At 38.3% G+C, this 21,762-nt stretch overlaps 2 protein-coding genes across 4 annotated transcripts in view; one reads left to right on the top strand and one right to left on the bottom strand.

Moving 5' to 3' along the window:
- SENP8 (SUMO peptidase family member, NEDD8 specific) overlaps window positions 1-1,560 on the bottom strand; it is a 37,270-nt gene extending 35,710 nt beyond the window's left edge. Inside the window, exon 1 of the mRNA XM_081159071.1 lies at window positions 1,475-1,560. The gene's annotated coding sequence lies outside the window, so the exon portion shown is untranslated. The remainder of the gene's footprint in view (window positions 1-1,474) is intronic.
- A 207-nt stretch (window positions 1,561-1,767) lies between these two features.
- MYO9A (myosin IXA) overlaps window positions 1,768-21,762 on the top strand; it is a 271,712-nt gene continuing 251,717 nt past the window's right edge. For all 3 annotated transcript variants that reach the window (XM_081129792.1, XM_081129790.1, XM_081129791.1), the window contains exon 1: window positions 1,768-2,206. The gene's annotated coding sequence lies outside the window, so the exon portion shown is untranslated. The remainder of the gene's footprint in view (window positions 2,207-21,762) is intronic.

Genomic DNA, 21,762 nt, shown 5'->3' with positions numbered 1-21,762 from the left:
GATAGGAGCCCTGCACTGGCATGGGCTTTGCCTTTATAGCCCTTCTCTGACAGCCAAGAGAATTTTTCTTCTTTTAAAGGTTTTTCCTAATACTATGACATCCTAGAAGGCTGTATCTTAAATATGTTTATATCTTATTCCTAACTTAAATGATTGATGAAATGAATAATTGGCAAGGCACTGTGTGTAGTAATCTCTAGGAGAGTGGTTAGTCTCTGAGTTTCATGAATTGGCTCAACTCTGATCTTTTTGGGGATAAAAATGAGGATATTCTCGAGCTGTAAGGCTGGATCCCCAGCTGATAAATCCTGAATAGAAGGGAAAGGGAGAGGAAAGAGAGCTGTAACTGAGAGGACCTGATTAAAATTAAGGGATGGAACTGTGCTGAAGGGAAAGGCAGGAATGGCTTTTTCTTCCTCCACTTCCCAGAGGAGTTACTCAAAACTTTCATTAGTCTGCTCAAGCTTCTTATTCCATCCCCAACTCTCATCAAATGACTCCCATCCTAATGTCACAGAGTCAACTCCACACCTCCCTGTCCTTCCCTACTTCCCATCCTTTACCTTTCTCTAGCTTAGTGGTTCTCAACCCTCAGCATTAGTCACCTCAGGAAAAAACATTGATGACTGGACCAGAGTTTGTTTAATTGGTTTTGGGTGGAGCAACAACTGATTTTTTAAAAAAAGATTCCCAGATTATTCTAATGTGCGTACAAGGTTGAGTTCCATTAGAGCTCTTGATCCTATAGATTAGACATCCTCACCCATGAACTCTCCATTTCTTGGTTCCATGGTACACTAAGTAGACTTCCATCTTTACAGAAAATATACTTGCGGCCCACATTCTCGGTCCTTATCCTTCACAACGATGCTTCCTTAAAAGTGTAGGCTACACCAGTATGGTTTCCACCAGCTATATCTTCTCTAACTTTTTACTCTTCCGGACCAATATTGTCATACGCTTTTGTACCTGTCACTCTTTCTGCTTCTCTCTCCTATTTCTCTGACCAGCTACTGCTCATTAGCCTTCTAACACAAGTGCGCCAAAGGACGCCTTGGAAAGGGTTTCCGCACGTCCTTCTACACAATCGGGGGCCCCTCTTCTATGCTCAGAGAGTATCTGTGCTTTTTTTGTTATAATTTTACTTTACTACCACTGGGGATTCTCTCATAGTCTCCCACATAACACAACACTTCAGAAAGCTGAGACTATTTCATTTGTTTCTGATTCTCTTGCGTCCAGTGAAAAGTAAAAAGAATGAAAGGGAAGGACGACTAAACACGGAGATCCGGCCGGGGAAAGGAGGGGAGAGGGGGCGTGTGCGTGAAAAGGGACCGGGGCTAAAAGGGGCCGCTCTGAGAACTCTGCGCCAGAATTGGGGAGGGGGTGTGGATACGCTACATCTGCGTGGGCAGCAAAACGGTCCCCTGCCAGGACACCGACCGGCAAGCCGAAGTGGGGAGGTGCTTCTTACCTGCCTCGGGCCTCACCACCTCAACCAGCCTTTAGGTACCTCTGTCTGTATTGGCCGGAAAGCGAGAGCTATGGTCGTAAACCCAGAGCTTTCTACCCCAACCTTGCGACATTACTCTCCAGCACTGGGAGAATCTGAGGCTCTGCCGCGGAGTGAGGAAAAAAACTTGGGCGGGCCGCTTGGCGCTGACGGAATGGGGTGTGCCCGCGCAGGCGCAGACTGTACTTTCTGGCGGGGTCACGTGCGGCCGGGCTGACCAGGGTAGGCGGTAGGGGGCGTGGGAGTAAGTGCGCGCGCGCCAGCTCGTCTGCAGCTGAGGAGTCGCGCGGGGCGGGGCCGCGTGCGCGGGGTCGGAGCCGCGCGGGCGGGAGCAGACCGGAGACGGGGCGGCGGTTGATAGTGGCTGCGTAGCGTCCAACCAGGACCCTGAGAGTCGGCGGCCGAGGTATCCGCGGCACCCACAGAGGCGGCAGTTGGACGCGTGCTTTCAGGGCGGGGTGCGGCAGGGGATGTGCTGGCCCAGGCCGGGCGGAGTCTCTCTGACAGGGCGGGGGATGCGCGGCGGCCGCTCGCCCAGACCCTGAAGCCGCTGGGCCCACCCTCCCGGAACCGTCCGACTGTTGCTGGCCTCGGCCTCTGCTGTTTCCCCCGGCCTCACCCTGGGGCCGAGGGTGGGAGGCAGCTTCCGCCACAGAGGAGGGGGCTGTGTTGGCCACCGCGGCGAAAACCGAGGTAAGACCAGCCCCAGCCACCCAGAGGCCCCGCCGCCCTGCCCGGCCCGGCCCTGCCCTCGTCTCACTCTCGTTCTTGGGCTCCTGCGGGGCCGCCCGGCCCCGTCCCAGTGGAGACGCCCCACTAGCGGGTCTGCCCTGGAGCCTCCCTGACTCAGGATCACTGCCCCGGGTCCCCAGTAGACCCCATCCATCGTATCTCCTTTGGCCAGACAGCATTCCCGCCCCTAGCCGCCCCTGCGGTTCTGTCACGAGTCCCCCAACCGACAGTACGCCCCGTTAGAATCCTCCTCGGACTCTGAGGACTCTTAATGGAGCCTCCAGACTCCGTTGCAGCCTGCCGTGAGCTTACGGGATCACAATTCCTCTGAGACCCAGTCACGGCCGCTCCCTAATCTACTGCAACCCCCAACTCTTAGGCAGATTCATCGCTGCCCACCCCCCTTCCGAGCGGACCTCCCCCTCTCTGGTCGCACACAGCTAAGCCGACTAGCTCGTTCCCTACCCTACTGGGCTTTTAGATAGTCTGTTTCGTGATGCTCTTCCCTCCCAGTAGATCTGGTGTCAGCCACTATTTAGGCAACCCCTCTTTCCCCACCCCTCTCCCACAGACTTCTCCTTAGGCAGACCTTATCTTTTTTCCTTTGGTCGTGATCCTTTCTTTGGTTGAAAGGACTTAGCCATGAAATGCTAAAGGTATATTTGCTTAGTCTAGTATATTCTCCCCAGTTGGGCTTAAGGGGACTGACACCCATGTTTGAAGGGGTTAGTCTGGTGGCTATGGAAGGGAGGGAGAGGGAAGAGTATGAAAGCTCAGGGCAGGGGGTGTGTGCTGTTAGAAGGTCACACAGCTTGCTTCTCATCTTGTGTCTTCTGTAGAACATGTGAACAGTCCACAGGCCTGATATTTTTGGGACCTCCGTGAAGATTAAGTCACATTCCACTAATTGGATATAACTGTGTTTCCATGTAGTATCATTTGCTTCATCTTGCAGATTTTACAGACCTTTTGCACTGGTTTTGAAGAATACTGGAAACTTTTCTTTTGATGTGCTCTTTTTGAATTTGCAGGAGAAGTAAGATTTGTAGCTTTCTTTAATCCCTAAAGATTTAATTCAATTTAATAAATTTCTGCTATCTAGTGCTGCTTGCTGTCTTGCTTTTCCAAGGCGCAAGTACAATTACCGTGCAGTGTTCACTGGTGTCATTACTAACAGCTTCTCAGCAATAGTAAAATATTGAATAAAAATATTGTTTGTTGAAGTTGAACTCCTGAGCTGTCAAGAAAGAAATGTAATATTACACTAAATGATCAGTGCATAATTTTAACGTTTTAGGGATGAAGTGTAGAGAGGATTTTGTAGTCAGTATATTTAAATTTTTATTTTGTGTAGAACTGAGGAGAGGGATAATCATATTTAAAATTATAGGTAATAATTAGACATAATATAAAAGTCAAAGGGGTTAAAAGAATATGTAGTAAAAAGTTTCTCTTTATCCTCCAACCACCCATTTTCACTCTTTAGAGGCAACCACTAATTCCATATTGGTGTGCGCCCTTCCTGTGATATTTCTAGCATATACATTTATATTCTTAAAACACTAAAGCATACTGCAGACTTTGTTTATAGCTTTTTATCCCCACTTAATAATAGATTCTAGAGATCCTTCAACAACAGTACATATGGTAGTGCCTCATTTACTAGCTGGATTAGTGTTCCATTTTGGTGGTCTTGAGGTATTTTCAGCCTTTGTTTTTACAAACAGTGCTGCATGCTTTTCTTTTAAATATATCAGCTGTTATATGTATGTATTAAGGATATTTCAGGATTGGAAAAAATTTCCTAATGATTCTTTTGTGCTGAACCTACCAAAAAAGATAACTAAAAGTAAATTTCATTGATCTGCTGAACTTCCATGGGGTGACTAGCTTTAATGGTGATTATATTTATCAAATAAGTTATTGAAGGATTTAAAGTAGGGGTCTGAAATAATCAGATTTGCATTTTTAAAAGTTCACTCTGTCCCGGCCAGTGTGTCTCAGCATGGTTTGGTGGTTGAGCATCTACCTATGAACCAGGAGATAATGGTTTAATCTGGTCAGGGCACATGCCCAAGTTTTGGGCTCGATCGGTGACTCTCATCATTGATGTTTCTCTCTCTCCCTCTCCCTCTGTCTTCCTTTCTCTGAAATCAATAAAACATTTTTTTAAAAAAAGTTCACTCTGGCTTCAGTGAGGAGGATAGATTAAATTGTTTGCGGGTAGTTTTTATCGCACGCTCTACTACCACTCAACGTAAAATGTATAAATACGTTTCCCGCATACAATGTGTTAAAGGGCAGACCAAGACTAAAGGCAGGAATATTAGGAGGGTAATCCAGGCAAATGATAATGGGTCTAGGTTTGGGTATTGGGAGTAGACAGGACTTGGTGATTTCAATGGATTTGGGATTAGGGTTCATAGAAGATAAGATCTAGGTTTTAGTTTGTACCTTTCACTGAGATGTGGGGACTCATATGAGGAAAGAGTAGAATTTTTATTTTTGTCAAGAAAGATGAATTTAATTGTGACAGGTTGAGTTTGGTGATTATACTTCTGTCAGATGTAGATGACTAGTAGGCAGCTGGATTTGTGGCTTAAGCTCATTATCAAGCTCTGAGTTCATAGTAATAGATCTTGAGGGAAAAGGGTATAGATGAGAAGAAAAGATTGTAAGACAGAAACCCAACATTTACAGTACAGGTAAAAAAAGTTGAATGTCTGAACTAGTAAATTATGTGATTAAGTCTTTAAGAAATCTTGTTATAGTTTAAGACTCAATAGTGAGGTTCCCTGTCTAATGTGAGTTTTAGTGTCCCCCCCCCTTATTTATCATTAGTGGTATACAATTCATGAGGGAAATTGAGTAAACTTAGATTTTTTGGGGTCTTAATTTAAAAATTTATCTTTTAAGTAGATTTTTTTTAACATTGCATTTGTTTTTAAAATTTTATTTTTCAATTATAGTTGGTATTCAATATTATTTTAGTTTCAGGTGTTCAGCATAGTGGTTAGACAGTCATATAATTTACAATGTGACCCCCCCTCACCCCCCGCCCTATGAGTCTAGTACCCACCTGGCACTGTAAATAGTTATTACCATATTATTGACTCTATTTCCTATGGTGTATTTCATATCTATCTCCTTGACTATTTTGTAACTACCTATTTGTACTTCTTAATTCCTTCACCCTTTTCACCCATCTTCCCAACCTCCCTCTGGCAACCATCAGTTTATTTTCTGTATTTATGAGTCTGTTTTCATTCTGTTTGTTCATTTACTTTGTTCTTTAGATTCCACATATAAGTGAAATCATATGGTGTTTGTCTTTCTCTGTCTGACTTATTTCACTTAGTATAATATCCTATAGATCTATCCATGCTGTCACAAATGGTAAGATTTCAGTCTTTTTTGTGGCCGAATAATATTCCATGTGTAAATGTACCACCACTTATTTATTCACTCATCTGTTGATGGACACTTGGGTTGCTTCCATATCTTGGCTGTTGTTGGTAATGCTTCAGTGAACATAAGGGTGCATATATCTTTTCGAATTAGTGTTTTGGATTTCTTTGCATATATACCCAGAAGCGGACCTGCTGGGTCATAAGGCAGTTCCATTTTACATTTTTTGAGGAACCTCTATACTGTTTTCGATATTGGCTGCACCAATCTGCATTCCCACTAACAGTGCACAAGGGTTCCCTTTTCTCCACATCCTCACCAACACTTGTTGGTTGTTGATTTATTGATGATAGACATTCTGACAGGTGTGAGATTATATCTCATTGTGGTTTTAATTTGCATTTTTCTGATGATCAGTTACTTTAAGCGTCTTTTCATTAAATTTAGATTTTTTTAAGAAAAAGTAAAACCTCGGAAATTAGTAATATAAACTCCATCTTTCTTAACCATTTGGATTATACTATTAATAGAAGTTTGTTCTGTCCTCACAGAGAAATGCAGGAGGTTTGAAATGTGGTTTGCCAAGAATATGAAGTTTTTAGTTTGCATGATTTTTAGTTATGTTAACTTAAAATAAATATTGGTCAGAGGATTTTCTCTCATGTTTCAAAACCATAACACCAACTTAATGTATTTATTTCCAAGTCTAGAGTTGCTGTGTAGAGCTCTTGCCTCTACTCTAGACCCCTGTAAATCACTGCTAATGGACATTTCCACTTGGATTCACATTTCACAAGCACTTCAAACATACATGTACAATATAAAACTCTTCTCTGCCTCTTTCCCCCCAAAAACGGTAAGAAGGAGGCAAACTGCAACAAAATTTTTCCTTTTGATTTCCTATTTTGATGAATAGCACCACTCTTTCCTCATGAAGCCTTTAGGAACCTGGGAATCATCTTCCACTACACTCTGTACCAACATCACTAAGTCCTGCACATTCTCCCTCATGACATTTCATATCATTCCTAATTGATATTTTTGCTGTCTCTACTTCATTTTAACCCAAAGTATCTGTTGGGTTTTTTTTTTTTTTTTTAAATGTTTGTTTTTTTTTACTTGAGTTTAGAGGGAGAGGAAGGGAGAGGGATACAGAGAAACATCCATCAATCGGCTGCCTTCTGCACGCCCCCCCACTAGGGATCAATCCTGAAACCCAGGCATATGCCCTGACTGGGAATTGAACCAGTGACCTCTTGGTTCATGGGTCTATGCTCAACCACTGAGTCGTAGTGGCTGGGCTGTGTTGGGCTTTTGTAAAGCTTTCTAAGTGGTTGTCTTGCCTTCTCTCTTCTGTCTGTTATACCATACCCTCCAGTTCATTCTCTGCATTGCTGCCAGAGTAAGTGTTCTAAAATGCTTTTAGTTAGGCTCTTTCAGGCAAAGAAGAGACTCAAGTTACCTTACGTAGTGGAGTGCTTATTGAAAGGAAACCCAGGAAACAAGGGAACCCAGGAAAAGTTAAACTACTTAGTTTCAAGAAGAGCAGGAGCTTAATAAATAAAACTAAAAGCAGGGAAAGACAGATTTCACTCTAGTGCTCTACTGTTAACTTGTCTTAGCTACTCTTTCTATTTCTTCCTGGTTTAGTTTTTCTGTCTACTTAGTGTCGTTGCCCTCCTCCTCCCCCAGTTTATAGCATTCATTTATTTCTAATTTCTGCCTCCTTATAACTACTGTGTCACTTCCATGCTAGCATCTTGCCTCCTGGCTGCTATCTTTTTAGCTTGAGCTCCTGTTAACTTCTTCCTTCTCCCTAGGATTTTCTGGTTTGAATTCCCAAGAAATGATCTCTTTGGCTCAGCTTTTTTTTTTTTTCCTCATGGGCTGCTACCAAGCCTGTGTACTTTGGTCATGTGACTACTGGCCATTTAATGTTGGCTGTGTGTTTATTTGCGCATGTGGGAGTGGAGCAGGATTGTAATGGTGAAAAGCATGGGGCAGTGTGTAGGCTAATTTCTCACAAAATGGGGTTGCAAGTATGGTAGGCACCATAATTGACATTTATAGTAGAAATACAAATCTAATCATGCCCTTTCCTGTTGAAAGATCTTTCAATGCTTTTTCATTGCTTTCAGGATAAAGTTTAAACTGTAGCATGGCATGTATATGAGATCCTTAATGATCTGACTCTTAATTCTCTGTACTTTCCTTCCTTGCTGTCTTCCTTAAATTCTTAGGTTCACTCTTACTGAATGTAGGCGTCCTCTAGCCTGTCTTTGCATTCTTTGTTCTGTCTGGTCTTTCCAACTTACCCCTTTCTTTGCTTGGTTAACTCCTATGTGAACTTCAAGACTCAGTTCAGTTGTATCTTCAGGAAGCTTTCCTTTACCTCTCCATGTTGTTAGGTGCCACTCTTGTGTGCTCCTGTACATGATGCTTACTACTTCTGTCATAGCTCTCTAATGAAATTCCTAAGTACTTGATTTTCTTCCCTGACTTTAACTTCTTTAGTATGAGCTCAATATAATTAGGCAGGTTTTTAGACTGAGGATTTAAAAAAATGTATGAACTTTTTATAAATTATACATAAAAGGACCCAGATCATAAATGTACAGCTCAGTGAATTATCACTAAATGAACACACCATTGTAACCAACACCCACATCAAGATACCCTGTTCCAGTCACTAATCAGTTCTAAGAGGATTACTCCTTAATATAAAAATTTTTCTTTATATTTTGTGTGTATCTTTAGACATACAAGAGACATAGGTATTGTAATTTTGATCCAATAGAAAGAACCTACATAATTTACATTATGTTATAGAAAGGTAATTTTGGCAATAGACAAATTCAAAAGTATGTAATACTAATATTCTAATAATTAGTTGTGGGATGTTCATTAAGTAGATTTTCTTGCTTATTAGTTTAATATTTTATTTATTTTTTTAATTTAATATTTTAGAGTGTCAGGAAATAATATAGATCAAAGAATATTTGCTGAAAATAGCTTATTTTGATTGGTGAATAAGCTTGAGATGAGTATAGTAAACATGTAAAGCACTTTCCATTTTCCAAATGGTGGTTGGTCTCTGGGTGTTAATGTGAATTATGTTGCTGGCATATTTTGGCAGTAGGGTCATCCAACGGGCAACTGGAGTATAATTTTACTTGTACAGTGAGGAATGGACTAGCTGTCCTATGTCATAGACAGACAGCTGCTTGCTAAGAATTGTTCTTTTTGCAACTAGCAATAATTTTAGAGTTTACTTTTTCGTTTTCTGTTTTGATATTTTTTAAATTTAAAAATTTTAATTACAGTTTACTTTCAGTATTATTTTGTATTGGTTTCAGGTGTACAGCATAGTGGGTAGACAGTTATACTTTACAAAGTATTCCCACCCAGTATTTCCAGTACCCAACTGGCACCATATATAGTTATTGCATTATTATTGACCCTATTCCCTATGTTGTACTTTACAGTTTTGGTTTTTCTTAAACTTTAAGGTTACATAGCTCTTTGAACAAGAGGGTATTCTTTTAAGTATATTTTTTCCTCAGATGGGCTTTTCTGTCTGTAAATATTAAAACCATTAAGGCCAATTACTTGGAAAGCATATGGACTTTCAAACCTGGATTTTCAGTAGATCTCATTCAATTTTCAGCCTCATTACTTATGAGCTGTCATTTGTGGGCAAGCCACTTAACATTTCTGATGGTCAAGAATGTTCATTTCTCAAATGAGAATATTTACCTCACAAAATAACCATTAAAGTTAAACACTGTATGTAAAGCACCAAGCACACAGTTGATACTCAATAAGTCTTTCTTTTCCCCCTTGAATATGTCTATTTCTTATGTTTAAATATGAGATTAAGAATTTAAAGAATTTCATTGTGTGACATTAGAATAAATGGCTAATCAAAGTTTGTTGCTAATAGAAGTAAATCTTGCAAGTTTCGTCTGCTAGCTAGCTGTCTTTCAACTGTAATCACGTTTTTCAATTCAAAAAAATTTAAAGAAATGTTTTTCTTAATGTCTTAGTATATAAGATTAATGAATGTTAGAATGTATTTTGATTCAGTGTGAGATATCAACAAAATGAATGTCTTTTGATTCAGTGTGAGACATCAACAAAATGTTCTGTTTGCCAGAGACAAACATTCCTTAAATCATTGATAGATTATAGTGCTATTGCTGTTTGTAGTGTATAATTATTTGTTTGAAATCTGTTTACTTATATTGATCAGATGATAGTGGGTTGAGTAATCTCTGTTTTTTGTGTTTTTTTTAATCCTCACCCAAGGATATTTTTTCCATTACTGTTCAGAGAGAGTGGAAGGGGCATAGGGGAGAGAGACAGAGAGAGAGAAAAAGAAACATCTATGTGAGAGAGACACAATTATTTGGTTGCCTCCTGCATAGGCCTGGGGATTGAGCCTGCAACCAAGATATGTGCCCCTGACTGGAATCGAACCTCAGACCCTTCAGTCCGCAGGCCAACGCTCTAACCACTGAGCCAAATGGCTAGGGCTGTATTATTATTTAAATGGTGAAAGGTCTTCAGGTGACTAGGTATGTGTTTATAAATGATTTTTAGGTCATATTTTTTTCTTACATGCTTTTGTAACTCTACTTTCTTTTAATTCTCTTTCTGCGCCTCTGTGCTGTTTTATAATAAAAAAGAGAAAATAATGAAAAGTTGAAAGAATAGAACAAAGAATATTGCTATATTTGCCACCTAGATTCAGAAGTTAATACCCCATCCATATCTTTATGGGTTTCTGTGTATATGTATGAGTGATATACTTTCACTGGACCATTTTTTAATCCCTTTTTTCACCCAGCCCCCCATGAACCTTTTTGAAAGTTTTGAATATTGTGACATTTACCTTCAAATACTTAAGCATATATTGCCTATGAAAATAGGTATTCTCCATATCACCACGGTGCCATTACCAATACCTAAAAAAAATAATGCCCGGCCGGGCCTGGCTCAGCAGTTGAGCGTCGACCTAGGATCCAGGTGATCAGGGTTTGATTCCCAGTCAGGGCACATGCCCAGGTTGTGGGCTCGATCAGTGACTCATCATTGATGTTTCTCTCTCTCCCCCTCTCCTTTCCTCTCTCTGAAATCAATAAAGATATATTAAAAAAAAAAGATATGAAAAATAACAAAATTTCCTAATAACATTTAATTTACTTTATATTTAAATGTTCCCAATTGTTCATAAAATATTTGATTTAAAACCAGAATTGAATCAAGATTTTGCATTGCATTTGATTATTTTTTTAGTCTCTTATAGTCTAGCAAAAGTTTCTTTCTCCACTCCCCTTTCCTATGATACTGAAATTTCTCTCCAAAGGCCGGATCTTGTACAATGGCCTATGTTTTAAGAGTTATCTGATTGTTTGTTTGTGTTTTCGTTTAACTTGTTCCTCTGTTCCCTGTATGTCCTGTAAACTGTAAGTTACATTTTAAAGGCTTCATTAGATCCATGTTAAAAAATGTTGGCAAGAATACTGTAGAGGCAATGTTATATTTCATGTTACATACTATGGGAGGTATATAATGTCACTGTTAGTGATCTCAGTTTTTTTTTTTTTAATGTATCTTTATTGATTTCAGAAAGGAAGGGAGAGGGAGAGAGAGAGAGAGGAACATCAGTGATGTGAGAGAGTCATTGATCGGCTGCCTCCTGCACCCCCCTACTGGGGATCATGCCTGCAACTGCGGCATGTGCCCTGACTGAAAATCAAACTGTGACCTCCTGGATCATAGGCTGATGCTCAACCGTTTAGCCACACTAGCTGGGCAGTGATCTCAATTTTAAAGGTTTAAGGTTGTTTTATTAAATCTCTGCATTGCAAAAGCATATTTTTTCCTCATCAAGTACAGTAACCTGTGGGGGTGATACTTTGTTACCATTTCATTCTTCAGTATTTTTTACTTAATAATTTTAACATCCTTCAAATCAGTTAACTAAAAGTTGAAAAATGTTGATTTTCCTAATTCTGTAACTTATTTACATCTATTAGCTGTCATTTTTCAATTAGCAAGAGCTTTATAACCTTCATCAGCTGGGATTGAACTATATAGTTTCTCCAAAAAGGGCAGAATAAATAAATGCTTAATTCTTTCCCATCTCATTTTCAGAATAAGGAGTTGGTATAATAGTCATCTACAGTGGTGACAAATGAGGTTTTTATGGTCTCAGATTTTTATTTGTTGTATTACAATTAATTACATTGTTCTTTTTGATGCTCATATTGTCTTAAATAAGGACATTGAGAGCCCCTTTAAGCTGACTCCTGAGTTCTTTTTGCATAAACCCTTTATTAGTATTTGAGTGATTTCCTTACTTTTGGGTACAAGGTATCTTGGCTCATTATGACTCTTGCTGCTTTAGACTGGAATCAGCAATTTCTCCAAGGAGCTCAGTCTCAGTATGGGATGATATTTAGAAACCAGTATCTGGATGCTAAGTGTGCTCCTTGTTGTGGGGCTGTCATTGTTTTTAGGCCTTGTTAAGAGGGTGCGGAAGCATGAGGTCACATTGATAATTCTCAATCAAATTTAACATTGCAGGTTTCTTTATCTTTTTTTTTAAATTTTTATTTTTGTTTAAAGTATTACAGATGTCCCTTTTTCTCCCCAATGACCCATTTCCCCCATTCCTTCCCCCTCCCCAGTCACTCTGCCCACCATTGTCCATGTCCTTGGGTTGTGCATATATGCCTATAAGTTACTTTAGTTTTAATATCCTTTACATTGAAACTCTTAGGTTTTATTAACATTGATATATATATTTTCTAAGTTTACCTAAAGTATTTTCAAAATAAATAAAACTACTCAGTGAAGTTTAAGATATTTTTTGCATTTTATTTATCCTTAGAATGTATGCTATTAAGGATATACTTATTGTTAGTTCTGTATCCAAAAGTTACTTACTCATTGTTTCAGTATGACTTAAGCAATTTGATATGTAGTTTGATCCATTTGTTTTTCATTTTAGGGTTTACTTCCCCTGTTTTTTTTATTTAATATTACCCTTTGAATATGTAAAACTCTTATATAGTTCAAAAGGAGAAACCAAATGAAAAGGTGTTAAGTAGAAATTTCATTTTCATCCCCATCCCTTCTACTCCATTTCCTTTGTACTTCCCTGTATGTAACCATTTTTGTAATTTTCTGATCAATCATTCCAGTATTTTTCTTTCTTTTTAAAATAAGATGTATGTATGTATTCTTCTTTCATACACCAAAAGTAACGTACTATATATGCTGTTCTGTACCTCTTCTCTCTTTTTTTTTCCTTTTCACTTAATACCTTGCTGGTTGGCTACTTTTCATACTTGAATATTAAAATGAAAGCATCTGAATAAACTTAGATGTACTTTATTTTGTCATGTTTTTATATTACCATATGTCAAAACTAAAGATATTGCATATATTTTAATATTTTAAAATATTTTTTACATTTTATTTTTAAATATTTTTTTGAGTGTGATATATTGTATAACATGTATCTACATGCAATGGTACTTAAACAAGTTTTACATACATATCCTCTTTCACTACGCTTTCCCTTAGAAGAACATACTTTACACACCCTTGTGGGATTTTTTTACCACTCGTTATTATTTTTTGTAAAACATGATCTTTTAAAACTTTTGCCATAAAAAAGATGGATGGAAAGAATTAGATGTATTGCTCGTCACATCTCTGGAAATACTGACTGACAAGTTGAGAAAACCCATAATGAAGAGGAAAACTAGGGATGGCTGAAATAAGTGCCCAGCAGTAAAGTGCAGACATGAGTTATCTTGCGACTGGTCAGCGACATTTGAGAATGGAAACACGGGTTAAGTCGTGACTGGTCAGCAACGTTTGGACACGGAAACACGTGTATACTTGTGACCAGTCAGCAAGGTTTAACAGTGTATTCTGGATAGCACTCTATATTGGTAGCTATAGATCTTTCATTCTTTTTTATGGAGGCATCATATTCTGTTGTGTTGATATACCATAATTTTACTTAGTCTGGATCTGATGTATATTTGTGTTTAATCTTTTGAACTATGAGTAAGTAATACATGTTGAATAAATTAATTAAAAAATGAAGTTTTTTTCCACAATTGAGAATGAGTTGATTTGTTCCAGAGAGACTTATATTATAGTCTGAGAGGGCTTTGTTGTGTTTTCTGATGTTGTTATTGATAAGAGAATTTCAGGAGAAGTAGATACATTTTGGGACATAGGTACACTTTTTTGCCTCAAGTATTAGGCGGTTGATATCAACGAATGTTAATCTACTTTAATTTTTTTATATACCAGGGTTACAGGGTCAATAGGTGATTTCTCCCTATGCTTCCTGGCTCCCTGAAGTATTGGAACTAAACACCTAATGTCCTGGTTGTTTTCGTGTAATGATAACTCAAGTTCTGTCCTCACTGTTTTTCCCCCACACCTTCCCCTCTCCTTAACTTTACCCTTTTTCATCTTTTCTGCCTTAAATCTCTTAGATTATATAGGATTTCAGATGTTCAATGGACAGTTACTTACACTGTAGTAAGGCGGATATAAGATGTATAGTGTGAATGTTAGGACTAAGTGATCAGGAATGCTAAAGGGAGAGGGAAGGGTACCGGTTAGAATACAAAGAATTCAAGCTCTGGGCTTGTGAAATAGAAATTGGAAGTTAGGGAACTCACCCATTGAGATCTAAATTGTCTTTTACTCCACCGATTGAAGAGAATTTGTTGAATAAAATTTTTTATTGAACAAAGTATTTGGGCATCTACCATGAGCAACTTGTTGTGGAACATACGGGAAATTTATTTAATTATAGTAACTTTAAAAAAAAAAGCACACTAGGTTACCAGGCTTACATAGGTTGCTTTATTGCATTAAATTACCATAGCGATCACACACAGTTGTTACTTTTCCTTTTTATTCATATATACAGGAGAGTGAATAAAATGTGCAATTTAAAGAAAATTATGAATATTTGTGTTGTCCAGGCTAACAAACTAGACTTGCCTTCCCCTTACCTTACCCTCCCCTTGCCCTTGTCAATATATCCCCTTCTGTGGAGGTAGCTATTGTCCTCACCTTTGTGACTATCATTTTCATTGCTTCATAATTTAAAATTCTAGGTTATATGTTTTGAAATAATATAATTTTCTTTTCCTTGTTTTTGAACTTCATGAATATTTTATGTGATTTCACAAATTCAGTTTGGGCCCTGGCTGGTTTGGCTCCGTGGTTAGTGTTGGCCTTCGGACTGAAGGGTCCCAGGTTTGATTCTGGCCAAAGGCACGTATGTTGGTTGCAGGCTCATCCCCGGTCCCAGTTGGGGTGCGTGCGGGAGGCATCCAGTCGATGTGTCTCTTCCACACTGATATTTCTCTCTCCCCCACTCTCTCTAAAAAGCAATGGAAAAATATCCTTGGGTGAGGATTAAAAAAAAAATAAATTCAGTTCATAATTCATGAAATTAATTCCAGGTTGTAGTTAGCCATAATAGTTCATTAGATTTCATTGTGGTAAAGTATTTCATTGTGTGATTATATTATAGTTTACTCATTCTATTTTTGATGGACATTTGAATTGATTTCAGTTTCTTGCTGTTACACAAAAAATTCAGTGGTGAGTGCTCTTGTACCTGTTTCATGTTTGCAAGTATGCAGATGTTTCTCTAGGATTCCTAGGAATGGAATTGCTGGGTTGCAAGGTATGTACATATTAAATTTGATAATGGCAAAGTGTTTTTCAAAATTATTTCAGTTTATATTTCCACCAACACAATGTATGACAGTTCCCATTGCTGTACTTTCTCAGTACTTGACATTGTCAGACTCTGTAATTGTTGCCAATCAGAAGGTATGTATCTCTTGATTTAAATTTGCATTTCTTTGATTACTAGTGAAGTTGAGCTTTTTTTCACAATCATTGGATTTTTTTCTTATGCTCTGCCTGTTCAATTTGGTTGTCCAGTTTGTTTTTCTTTGAGGTGGTTTGTGCCTTTCTTACTGATTTTTAGAAATTCTGTATGTGTTTTGGATACTAGTCATTCAATTATACCGGTTATAATTATCTTCTGTTTGGGGATTTCACTCTTTATGGTGCCTGTTGACCAATAGAATTTCTCAGTTTTAATGGTTGGGTAGTGTTTTTTAATCTTTTTAAAGAAAGCCTTTCCTAGGCTAAGGTAAAGAGATATTCTCTAACATTATCTTCTAAGAGCTTTTAAGTTTTAACTTTTCACAAATTTGGTCTTTAGTCCTGGCAGGGTAGTTCAGTTGGTTAGAGCACTGTCCCGATAATGCCAAGATTATAGGTTTGAACTCCTGTAAGGGTACATACAAGAATCAACCAATGAATGCATAAATAGATAAAACAACAAATCGACGTTTCTCTCTCCCTTCCTCTCTTTCTAAAATCAATAATAATTAAAAAAAAAACTAACCCCCTCCCTACAAATTTGATCTTTACCTGGAATAGATCTTGTGGATAGTGTGAAATCTAGTTTCATTCTTTCCCACTTAAGGATGCTTGATTGTCCCAGCATCGATTTTGTAAAAGTTCATCTTTTCTTCACTTACCTGCAGTGCCACATATATCAAGTATTCATATTTATGGACTTGTTCCTCTGTTCTATTGGTCTGTTTGTTTATTCCTGTACTAGTTACACCATCTACTTCAAGTTTTATAAGTTATGATATCTGATAAGGCAAGTCTGTCCACTTTCTGTTGTTGTTCAGGAGAGTCTTGGCTGTTTTTGCCCCATTGCACTTTCATTTGTATATTTTAGAATCACTTTGTCAGATCCCACAGAAATAAAATAATCCCACATAAAAAAAGGAAGTTTGGGGATTTTTTTGAAATTGAGTTGACCGGATTAATTTGGGGAGAGCTGACATTTTCCCAACATTGATTCTTTCAGTCTATGAACATGGATATCTTTCCATTTCTGTAATGATTCCTAATGTGTGATTTTTTCAGTAGAGGTTTTGTACATTATTAGATTTATTCTTGAGTTCTATGATACAATTGTAAGTAGTGGTATCTTTAAAAGATTATTTTCTAATTGTTGTTGCTGGTGTATAAAGATATAAAGCTAATATCAACTTATATCTGTTAAATTATAGAATTAATAAGAGATTATCTGTAGATTCTTCCTTTTTTTGTGTACATAATTATGTCATGTACAGATAACAGTTTTGTCTCTTGTTTCTAATCCTTATACCTTTTATTTTTTCTTGCTTTTCTATGCTGCCTGGTGTCTTCAGTATAATGTTGATAAAAGTATATAGGGGCCATCCTTGTCTTGTTTTTGATCTCAAAGGAAAATGTTCAGCCCTTCTCCATTAAGTAATCTGTAGGCTTTGGTAGATACCTTTTATCAATGAAAGAAGTTTCCTTCTATTCCTAGTTTGCTAAGATTCCTTTAGAGACATTAACAAACATTGAATGTTTATGGCTTTCTTAAATATGTTTGATTATATTAATTGGCTTTCTGATTATTATCAGATTTATCTTTGCTTTCCTGAGATATTCCTAACTTGGTTAGAGTATATTATACTTATCCTATATTGCTGGATTTTATTTGCTAATATTTGTTTGGAATTTTTGCATTCAACTTTAGGAATCAGACTAGTTTATGATTTTTCTTTCTTGTCTGGCCCCTGCCAGAGTTTTTTTTTGGGTTCAGAATTAATGCCAGCCTCATAAAAAGAATTGAGATGAATTTACTTAAGATGGGATTATTTACTTCTTGAGTATTTGGCAGAGCTTGGTGGTGGTAAAGCAGTGTGGCTCTGGTTTTCTCTGTGGGGAAGATTTTTTTATTTATTAGAGTCATTAAGTTTGTTTGTTTTCTTAAACGGGACCATTCAGGCCCTGGCCTGATTGCCCAGTTGATTGGATTGTCATCCCCTACATCAAAAGATTCCCGGTCAGGGCATATAACTAGGTTATTCGTTTAATCCCCCAGTTGGGGTAGTACCGAAGGGAACCGATTGATGTATTTCTCTCACATTGCTGTTTCTCTTTCTCTTTCTCTCTCCCCTTTCCTCTTAACCATTGTAATATTTGCACCATTGGTAGTTTTTGCCCCCTTTTTCATTCCTAATAACTTTCTTTTTTTCACTTATCTTTTTTTTTTGAATTCTCACCCAAGGATATTTTTTCCATTGCTTTTCAGAGAGAGTGGAAGGGGGGGCGGGCGGCGAGAGAATGAGAGAAAGAGAGAGAGAGAGGGAGAGAAACATCGATGTGAGAGAGACACATTGATTGGTTGTCTCCCTCACATACCCTGACCAGGGCCCAGGATCGAGCCTGCAACCAAGGTATGTGCCCTTGGATGGAATCCAACCGGGGACTCTTCAGTCCCCGGGCCGACGCTCTAACCACTGAGCCAATCTTGCCTGGGGTCACTCATCATCTTGACAGATGTTTGCCAGTTTATAGTTTTTAAAGCCAAAGACCTAACTTCTGGTTTTTTTGGCCCTTTCTAGTGTAAATTTTCTTTTCATTTCTCATTTCTGTTTATTTCTTTTATTTGTGCAAGGTTTATTTTGCTACTCTATTTCCATCTTATTGGATAGACAGTTTCCTAATTTTATTTTCTGTTATACCTACTTAGAGTTATAAATTTTCCTGTAAAGTACTGCTTTAGCTGTGTTTCTTTCACAAGTTTTGAAATGTAGTATTTTTGTTACAGTTGAAAATATTTTCTATTTACTTATTTTCACACGGATTATTTGGAACTATATTTTTAAATTTATAACTGTGTGAGCACTTTCTAGTATGTTAGTTATCGTGGCATAATAAGTTAAGCCCAAAATTTAGTGGCTCATTACTGACAGTTTTTGTGGGTCAGGAATTCAGGAGTGGCTCAGCTTGGCAGTTGTGCTTCAGTTCCTTTCTATGTGGATTTTTCCATGGGGCTTTTTAAGTGCTGTTACGGTATGACCACTGGAATTCCTGAGGGAGAAAGTGTCAGGTAGAAGCCATACCGCAGTTTGCTATATATGACCTAGCCTTGTTATCTGTGGGGTGCTCTCCATGTCCCCACCAATTACTGGTGGGAGTGGAGCTCTTAGGGTGCTGTGGGAATAAGAATTTCTTGAGGCCCCCATGGGAGAATGAGGTGTTGTGGAAAGCTTTATTTCTGTGGAATTTAAACCCCTGTGTTTCCAAGGTCCCATCTCCTTCCGTCCTGCCTTGGAAAAAGTCCCATTTTGTCTTCAGCAAGGCTAAGATCAAAGCCAGTACCCAGGGTTTCTGCTCCATATTCACACAACCCAGTCTAGCATCTGACTAGGTTAGCTTGTGTTCCCAGTTGCAGTCCATTGCGTGTGAGAGCCACATGGCTTTGGAAGCACACAGCAAGTACAAGGAAGCAGGAGAGAAGCAAAGGGAACAGAGTGAGAATTCTTTTTTCTGGGGATTATGTATTCCCAAATTTTTGTAGGCTTGCATTGGGGTCTACCCTCCTAGCCAATGATCTTTGTCTCCAGGTTACGCTGATAGGCAAGCACCTTTTCTACATCACGCTGACTTCGCTGTATATGTGTCCATTTCCCCTTTGTTGGACCCCTTCCCCCATTGAGTTGCAGGGAATGGACTGGTGGTTTCCTGGGGAATATAAAGTTGCAGCTTCCTGGTGAAGCTGCCCAGATAACCATGCTTAAAATGTCAGGCCTTCCCTTTGCTTTCTTCCTATTATTAATATTAATAACTAGGTAGTTACGATGGTAGCAGCCTCAAAAATCAAGCAGCCTCACTTTGCTGCTTTCTTTTGGTCTAGACCAGGGGTGGGGAACCTTTTTCTGCTAAGGGCCATTTAGATATTTATAACATCATTTGAGGGCCATACAAAATTATCAACTTAAAAATTAGCTATGAAAAAAGCTCCTAGATTTGTTGAATTTTGAATCCCGCCTGCGGTTGCCTTGGCCGGGCCAGACCAAATGATTTCACGGACCTTAGACAGCCAGCTGGCCAGATGTTCCTCAGCCCTGGTCTAGACCATCCATTTTCACCAGGTGTGCTGTGGCACACTGGTGTGCCGCGAGAGTTTTTAAAACATGAAATGCCTGACTATTTCATCAGTGGCACTGACCTCTTTCCCTGAGACTGTCAAATAAAAAAATGACAACAGCCAACACAACAATAGCCTTTTGGTGTGAATGAATCAAATTTATAGTTATTTTTTTGTCAGATGGGCAAAAAATATTTTTTTTATGTGCCGCAGAATTCTAGTAGTTAGTTTGTATGTGCTGTGAGATGAAAAAGGTTGAAAAATCACAGGTCTAGACAGTTACAAATGTGCATCCAAGTTCAAGGAGTAGAGAACTTAGGGAAAAATATCAATAACATTGTAGAAGTGTATAGGATGGGATATATATTGGTGTGAAAGATACCATTTGTTATTCCTATTATCTTTTTGTTACTGATACCTGTTTGTTTTCAAAGTAAATGATGTTATGACTTCAGTGCTCTTTTCTTTTTCTGGATCTCTGATTTGTATACATATTAGATTTTTTCCTTTACATGTTTCTTAACCTTTCTTCTTCTTCTTTTCACTGTGGGTAATTTTGTCAGCTCTGTCTTTGTGTTTTTTGTTTGTTTGTTTTTACACTCTTCACCCGAGGAAATGTTTTTATTGATTTTAGAGAGAGGAATGGGGGGGGGAGAGAAACATTGATGTGAGAAACATTGATTGGTTGCCTCCCATACACGTACACACCCCAGCCGGTGATTGAACCAGCAACCTACCTATCTGCCTTGACCAGGAATTTAACCAGTAACCTTTTGGTGTACAGGATGATACTCCAACCAACTGAGCCACCCAGCCAGGGCCAGATATGTCTTTTAACTCACTAATTTCTCTTCAGTTATTCCACTTTATTTTAAATTTCAATTGTTGTGTTTTGCAATTTTATAAATTCTTTTTAGTTTTGTTTCAAATCTTCTAAGTAATTTTTTGTGGTTCTTGTCCCTTTCAGATATTTTAAGGCTTGTTTATTCCTTTAAACATTAGTATGATCATTTTATATTTTGTGTGTGATCATTTCTTATATCTGAAATTCTTACATTTTTATTTTTATCCTTTCATGGTGCTTTGTTTCCTTGCTTGTTCTAAATAATGCCTTTTCTTGGGAGATTATTTGTGACACTTGCACACACATTTTCTAGATGTCTGGTACCCTGGGTTTTTTGGTTATTCAAGTGATGTGAATTAAAGTCACAAATCTGTGTGTGCGTGTGTCTGTGTAGAGTCATGGTAGTTGAGGTGGCAGTGTGTGTCTTGTGGCCTTACTGACTGTTTTGTAAGGTCACAAGTTAGGAATGGTTTTAACATTTTTAAATAATTGGGAGGAAAAAGGATAATATCTTGTGACATGAAACTCACATTTTAGTGCCCATGAATAGTTATTTCTGCATTGTCTTGTGGCTCTTTTCATGCTACAATGACATAGTTGAGTGGTTGCAACAGAGATCATATGGCCTCCAAAGCCTAAAGTGTTTATATAAAGTTATAAAAGGAGAGTCCAGGTACTCTCCTTTTTCCTTTAAACCTCAGTGCCAAAGGAACTTTCCTTGCAGTTCTTAAGGGATAGGTTAAAATGGATCACATTTGCTTTGGTTCATTTTATGGGTTCCAGTCCTATGGGATAGGGTTTCCTATGAGACTTACTACCTAGGGTGGGCCCTTGGTGTGGCTTTTATCTTTATGAGACTGTGAAAACCACAGTCCAAGTTGGGCTTCTGTCAGGGGCTAACTTGGCTTCAGCACTCTGATTACCTCTTGGAATTCCTTCCTGATCTTATAAATTTTGATCTTACAATTCCTTACTGTCATGTCAGCCCTTTAATACTTTTAAGAATATGTATTTTCTATTTTATTTTGTTTAAAAAATTTCAGTGGTTATTTTGTTCTAATTAATTGGCCATGATATTGGAGAATATTCTTTTTTGAATATGAAGAAATTAAGGCTCAGAGAGAGAGAGGGAGAGAGAGTAGCTTGCTCCAAAGTTTTGTTACTAGTAAGTAGTTGACTTTAGTGAGCTTGTATATCATCTAGGAACTGAGC

The sequence above is a fragment of the Miniopterus schreibersii genome (assembly GCF_964146895.1).
Source record: "Miniopterus schreibersii genome assembly, chromosome: 1".
Classification (NCBI taxonomy): Eukaryota; Metazoa; Chordata; class Mammalia; order Chiroptera; family Miniopteridae; genus Miniopterus; species Miniopterus schreibersii.
This window is presented reverse-complemented; position numbering and strand designations above follow the sequence as displayed.